We start from the raw sequence: 7,509 nt of genomic DNA on the forward strand, positions 1-7,509 counted from the left end.
CATGGGAATAACCCACATCACATTTCCTTAAACTACACAGAATTGTGGTCCAGCCAAGCTGACACACAGCTCCAACTATCACAGAGAGCTAATATAAAAGGGACTTCTCTTGATGGACAGAAGCTCTGGTGGTGTAGTGTTTAAGGCATTTTGCTTCTAACCAAACTCAGTAAGTCAAACTTACCAGCCTCTCCATGGAAGAAAGATGAGGCAGTGTTTACATAAAGATTTACAGCCTGAGGAACCCAATGGAGCTTGTGATGAGTCAGAATCAGCTCGATGGTAATGAGTTTGGTTTGGTTTTTGGTTTCTTGATGGATACAACAAACACCAAGTTCTTTCTTCTAGGTTACATCTAACAGTCCTTGTAAGCCAGGAGGACACTGTTTCAACAAATTAGACAAGTTTTAATTTGTATGGCAGAACTCTTAAAAAAAAAAAAAGATTTAAATAAAGTCAGTAAGTGAAAGAAGCAGGGATTACACAATAATAACAATTAAAAAAATAGGACTTTTGATATTTAAATTTTCTATGATTATATCTAGTCCTATCGAGTTCTGGCTCTCACAGGCTTCACTGTATAAAAGCTGATAACCAAACCAAACTCACTGCCGTCAAGTCAGATCCGACTCATAGCGACCCCTCCTTGGGTTTCCAAGGTGGTATCACTATGGAAGTAGATTGCCCAACTTTCCTTCCAAGGAGTGGTTGATGGGTTTGAACCGCTAGCCTTCTGGTTAGCAGTCTGGTAGCATAGTGCCTAAGGCACTTGACTGCTAACCAGAAGGCTGGAGGTTCAAGCAGCTCCTCAGTTTTTATATTCCAAAGAAATGTTCTTGATGACTTACTAGAAAGTTCTGGAGAATGCTATAACAGAATTTTTGAATTACATTTTTTTTCCCTTAAGAACCAGTCCAACGGCTATAAAACACAGTAATTAAAGTTCAAGTGGACATAAGCAAGCAGACTTATTATTGCTATGCTTCAATTTTTAAAATTATAGAACAGGAAGTCAATGTTAACATCTCAAAATTCCTGGGACAACTACAAAGGAATGCACAATGGCAGGTTGCACTTGGGCCAGAAAAACGTTTGTCAAATTAGTACAAGATCCAGTTTGAAAGCTGTACTGATATGTACTGAAGAAAAGGTAATAAGGGGTACATTTGGTCAAGCAATCAAGGTGGTGAAAAGGGTGGTAATAACGAAGAGGTGGAATTATAAGAGAAAGTCTAGTTAGTTAGAAAAAGAAAACTAATGGTGTTGAAACTACTACATCTGAAGTTCCCAGAGTGACCCCTCACCCTATCCAGAGTAGAGTCTGATGGAACTGAGTGACTGGCAAGGCTAACGGAAGACTAAAAAGACAAAAAGTGGGACCCTGGTGAGAAGAGCAAAAAAAAGGCAGTGGTTCTCAACCAAGGCTGGGCATTAGACTCACCCTGGATGAATTGTAAGGGGGTAAAAAAAAAAAAAAAAAAAAAAAACCCAGTCCTTACCCAACCAAATGAATCAGACTCACTGGGGGCTCTGGCCAGGGAAAGCTTTCCAGGAGATTCTAATACATAGGATGGGTTGAGAATTGTTACTGTAATAGTATAGACAGATTAGAATTTCTGGGAGAATATGTGTTCTAACTTCATAATCTGAATCTCCATGTTAATCTTGTTCATTGCCTTATTGTAGCTATAATCACATAAGAAACCTGCACCTGCAGCCACATTCCTAAAATCATAAAGCCAGGACAGGAACATCCCACAAGACAGAGCAATCATATTTCTTAGACCATGAGACCAAGAAAGTAACACTGCAATGTGTTATTGTTGTTAGGTGCCACTGAGTTGGCTCTGACTCATAGCAACCCCATGTACAACAGAACAAAACACTGCCCAGTCCTGTGCCAGTCTCACAATCCTTGCTATACCTGAGCCCATCATTGCAGCCACTGTGGCAATCCATCTCATTGAGGGCCTTCCCCATTTTCACTGACCCTCCACTTTACCAAGCAGATATCCTTCTCGAGGGAATGGTCCTTTCTGACCACATGACCAAAGTAAGTGAGACGAAGTCTAGCCATTCTCGCTTCAAAGGAGCATTTCGGCTGCACTTCCAGGACAGATTTGTTAGTTCTTTTGGTAGACCATGGTACTTTCAGTATTCCTCACCAGCACCACAATTCAAAACTGTCAACTCTTCTTTGGTTTTCCTTGTTCATTGTCCAGCTCTCACATGCATATGAGGTGATTGAAAATACCATGGCTTGGGTTAGGTACACCTTAGTCTTCAAGGAGACATCTTTGTTCTTCATCACTTGAAAGAGGTCTTTTGTAGCAGATTTGTCTAATGCGATACATCATCTGATGCCTTGACTGCTGTTCCCATGGTGTTGATTGTGGAACCAAGTAATATGAAATCTTTAACAACTTCAATCTTTTCTCCATTTATTGTGAGGAATTGCTGGTCCAGATGGGAGGATTTTTGTTTTCTTTATGTTGAGATGTTATCCATACTGCAGATTAAAGTCTTTAATCTTCATCAGCAAGTGCTTCAAGTAATCCTCACTTTCAGCAAGCAAAGTTGTGTTGTCTGCATATTGCAGGTGGTTAATGAGTCTTCCTTCAATTCTGATGCCATATTCTTCTTCATATAGTCCAGCTTCTCAGATTATTTGTTCAACATACAAATTGAAGTACGATGAAAAGAAACAACCTGACACACTCCCTTCCTGATTTTACACCATGAGGTATACCCTTGTTCTGTTCAAATGACAGCCTCCTGGTCTGCGTACAGGTTCCTGATGAACACCATCAAGTGTTCTGGAATTCTCATTCTTCTCAATGTTATCCATAATTTGTTATGATCCACACAATTAAATGCTTTTGCATAGTCAATAAAACACAAGTAAACATCCTTCTGGTATTCTTTGCTTTGAGCCAAGATCCATCTGACATCAGCAATGATATCCCTTCTCGTTACACATCCTCTTCTGAATCCAGTTTGCAGTTCTGGAAATTCTCTGTCAATATACTGCTGCAACCATCTTTGAATTATCTTCAGCAAAATTTTACTTGCATGTAGTATTAATAATATTGTTTGATAATTTCCACACGGGAGCTCTGGTAGCATAGTGCCTAAGGCACTTGACTGCTAACCAGAAGGCTTGTGGTTCAAACCCACCAGCCACTCCTCGGAAGGAAGATGGGGTGATCTACTTCCGTAGTGATACTGCCTCGGAAACCCAAGGAGGGGTCACTATGAGTCGGGTCCGACTCGACAGCACATAACAACAACAACAACAACAACAATTTCCACATTCTGTGGGATCACCTTTCTTTGGAATGGGTACAAATATGGATCTCTTCCAGTCAGTTGGCCAGTTAGCTGTCTTCCAAATTTCTTGGCATAAACAAGTGAGTACCTCCAGCATGGCATCCATTTGTTGTAACATTTCAATGGGTATTCCATCAATTCCTGGAGCCTTATTCTTTGTCAATTCCTTCACTGCAGCTTCAACTTCTTCCTTCAGTGCCATTGGTTCTTGAACAGACGCCACCTCCTGAAATGGATGAACATCAACCACTTCTTCGTAGAGTGAATGTGTATTCTTTCCATCTTCTTTTGATGTTTCCTGCATCATTCAATATTTTGTCCATAGAATCTTTCAGTATTGCAACCCAAGGCTTGAATTATTTCCTCAGTTCTTTCAGTTTGAGAAATGCCGAGTTTTGTTCCCTTTTGGTTTTCTAACTGCAGGTCTTTGCACAATTCATTATAATAATTGATTCTGCCTTCTCAAGCTGTTCTTTGAAATCTTCGGTTCAGCTCTTTTATCTTGTCATTTCTTCCATTTGCTTTAGCTACTCTCTGTTCAAAGGCAAGTTTCAGAGTTTCTTCTGACATCCATTTTGGTCTTTTTTTTCCTTTTCTGTCTTTTTAATGACTTTTTGCTTTCTTCATGGATGATGTTGATGTCATCCCACAATTCCTCTGGTTTTCGGTCACTGGTGTTCAATGCATCAAATCTATTCTTTACATGGTCTCTAAATTCAGGAGGGATGTAATAAAGGTCATATTTTGGCTCTTGTTGACTTGTTTTAATTGCCTTCAGCTTCAATTTGAACTTGCATACGAGCAACCAATGGTCTGTTCTACAGTCAGTTCCTGGCCTTGTTTTGGCTGAAGATACTGAGCTCCTCCAGCCTCTTGCCACAGATGTAGTCAGTCTGATTCTTGTGTACTCCATCTTGTGAAGTCCATGTATGTAGCCATGGTCTGTGTTGTTGAAAAAAGGTATTGCAATGAATAAGTCATTGGTCTTGCAAAATTCTATCATGCGCTCTCCAGCGTTATTTCTATCACCAAGGCCATATTTTCTAACTACTGGTGATTCTTCTTTGCTTCCAACTTTTGCATTCCAATCACCAGTGATAATCGACAAATCTTGATTGCATGTTTGGTCAATTACAGACTGCAGAAATTGGTAAAAATCTTCAATTTCCTCATCTTTGACTTTGGTGGCTGGTGCATAAATTTGAATAATAGTAGTCTTAACTGGTCTTCCTTGTAGGCATATGGATATTATCCTATCACTGACAGCATTGTACTTCAGGATAGATCTTGAAACATTCTTTGTGACAATGAATGCCACTCCATTCCTTCTTAATTTCTCATTCCCGGCACAGTAGATCATATGATCTTCTGATTCAAAATGGCCAAAACCAGTCCATTTCAGCCCACTAATGCCTAGAATATCGGTTTTCACGCATTCCATTTCATTTTGACAACTTCCAATTCTCCAAGATTTATACCTCATACATTCCATGTTCCAATTATTAATGGATGTTTGCAGCTGTTTCTTCCTTACCATTTTGAGTCATACCACATCAGCAAATGGAGGTCCTGAAAGCTTTACACCATCCATATTATTAAGGTCGACTCTACTCTGAGGAGGCAGCTCTTTGCCAGTCGTATTTTGAGTGCCTTTCGACCTGAGGGGCTCATCTTCTGGCACTATATCAGACAGTGTTTCAGGGCTATTCATAAAGTTTTTCAGTAATATACCAGACAGTGTTTCACTGCTATTCATAAGGTTTTCACTGGTCAATTCTTTGAGAAGTTGATGGCCCCTTCCTTCTTCGGAGTCTGTCTTAGTCTGGAAGCTCAGCAGAAACCTGTCCACCATGGGTGACCCTGCTGGTATGTGAAATACCAGTGGCATAGCCTCCAGCCTCACAGCAACACACAAGCCACCACAGTATGACAAACTGAGAGATGAGTGGTGGTGGTGAATAGTATCCTCCATTTATTATAGTTGCTTCTAGCGGTATAAACTTCCCCAAACTCCAGGGCCAAACCGGCAGATTGTGAACAGCCTTCTCAAGTTTCCAAACCAGCCTTAAGGCAGGAAAGCAAGAGAAGCCTAGTGCCTTAAATGGGACACAGTCCAGGTATATGGAATTGTTCACCATGCTGTGCTAAAATCTGATAGCCTGAGGCATGTGGCACAGGGCACCAAAATAGCTATAGTGGGATAGGATCCCCTTTCCTATTTTCTGAGGTCTGGGACATAATGACCCTCCTAATGGGGCATGACACACAAAGACTGCTGTATAACTAATGGGGCACTTGATAGTGAACTTAAAGATGGAAAAAGAGATTGAAACTTTTCTTAGCATAAAGATGTATAGAATATGTGCCAAAGGAACCAATCTGGTACTATGAATGGTCTGATTGTTTTGTACCTGCTCTCGCTTCATAAGATTCTGGAGGAAGAAGACCATTCAGAAACTGGGACAGGAAACTTACGTTTTATAGTGGTGGTGGTGGTTGTTAGCTCTAGTCTACCCACTCATGGTGCTCCCAGGCACAATGGAATGGTCCTGCACCATCCTTATGATTGACTACAGATCAGACCATTGTGATTCATAGGGTTTTCACTGCTGATTTTTGGAAGTAGATTGCCAGGTCTTTGTTAGTCTGGAAGCTCTGCAGAAACCTGTTCAGCATTATAGCAACATGCAAGCTTTCACTGATAGATAGTAGGGAGAGCTCATGTATGGAACAGAAGCTGCCAGGCCACATCCCCTTGTAAATTACCTTATTCCTACTAATAGTGAAATAGGGACAGATGTTAGGAATGGAAGTTGTCGGTCATATTCTTTTGTAAACTACTTAAATTGCCCTACTGATATGGAAAACCAAAAGAAAACTGGAAAAACTGGGAGTAGAAAGTAATCACCAGGCCATCTGTTGCATGTTCCAAGGTGTCAACACAGGAGATTCCCTGATGGGGCCCCTTTGATCTATAGTTAAGCAGATACCTGGATCAATCAAGAGGACCAGCATATCAAAAGCTAGGAATCCCACCCACATGACTTGCCAAATGTATAGCTTCCTCATTCTGTCCCCTACAATTGCTGTAAGCCAACTGGGAAATGTTGGCAGTCCAGCTAGTGTGCTATACACCTAGTTTGCTGTCCCACTGTACAGTCTCTTTCATTAAAGACTTGTTATCTATAAACCACCTCTGTCTCTGTGAGCAATTTTTTCATGCCAGAAGACAAGAACGCATTTGGGGTTTCCTGGGGTCCCCCTCCAGTAACAGGAAGTGGCTGTTTATAAGGTAAACTGGTTGGGAATCAAAACCAGCTCTCCTGCAAGGAAGGTGAGAATTTTACCAATAAACCACCAATATACCCTTTATAATGGTGAGAAATAGTTACTAGACAACTTCTATGGAATACTTACTGTCTGTCAAAGGCACTCAAGTGGTGCAGTGATTAAAGCATTCGGCTGTTAACCAAAAGGTTGGTGGTTCTCTACTGGAGAAAGATGTGGCAGTCTGTTTCCATAAAGATTTATAGCCTTTGGAAACCCTATGGGTCAGTTCTACTCTGTCCTACAGGGTCACTAGAGTTGGAATCATTTCACGGCAGTGGGTTTTTGGTTTCCTGTCTGTTAGTCACTGTTCTAAATCCACTACAGAGTCTAGTGTACGTGTGGGGTATCTGTGCAGGGAAGGGGCAACATAACGAGCCTGTGGATAACTGTCTCTCTCATTCAGCTTCGGTGGGATCATATGATTCCCTGAGATGGGGAGGCTGGACTGAGCTAACCAAGACGAGTCATGGAAGGAGAACATCCTTGTTAGCTTGCTGCCTGCAGACCTAGACTGATCTCACAGATGCTGCCCAATCTGTTGTCCTGGAGAAGGTTAAGAACAGAGCAGCCTCCTTTATTGCACCTCTCATGTAAGCGCTCTGCTTATAAACCCATTTGCTACTAGTTTTTTTTTTTTAATTTTATTTTGATTTGGGTGAAGATTTACAGAGTAAATTCACTTTTCATACAGCAGTTCACATATACTTTGTCTCATGTCATTGACCAAAATTTACCACAATGCAACAGCTCCCCTTTTGCTACTGTTGCTGTTGTTGTTATATGCTGTCGAGTCGGCCCCGACTCATAGGGACCCCTCCTTGGATTTCTGAGGCAGTATCACTATGGAAG

This window comes from Orycteropus afer, unplaced genomic scaffold (genome assembly GCF_000298275.1).
Source record: "Orycteropus afer afer isolate SDZICR_OR568_19922 unplaced genomic scaffold, OryAfe1.0 scaffold00118, whole genome shotgun sequence".
Lineage (NCBI taxonomy): Eukaryota > Metazoa > Chordata > Mammalia > Tubulidentata > Orycteropodidae > Orycteropus > Orycteropus afer.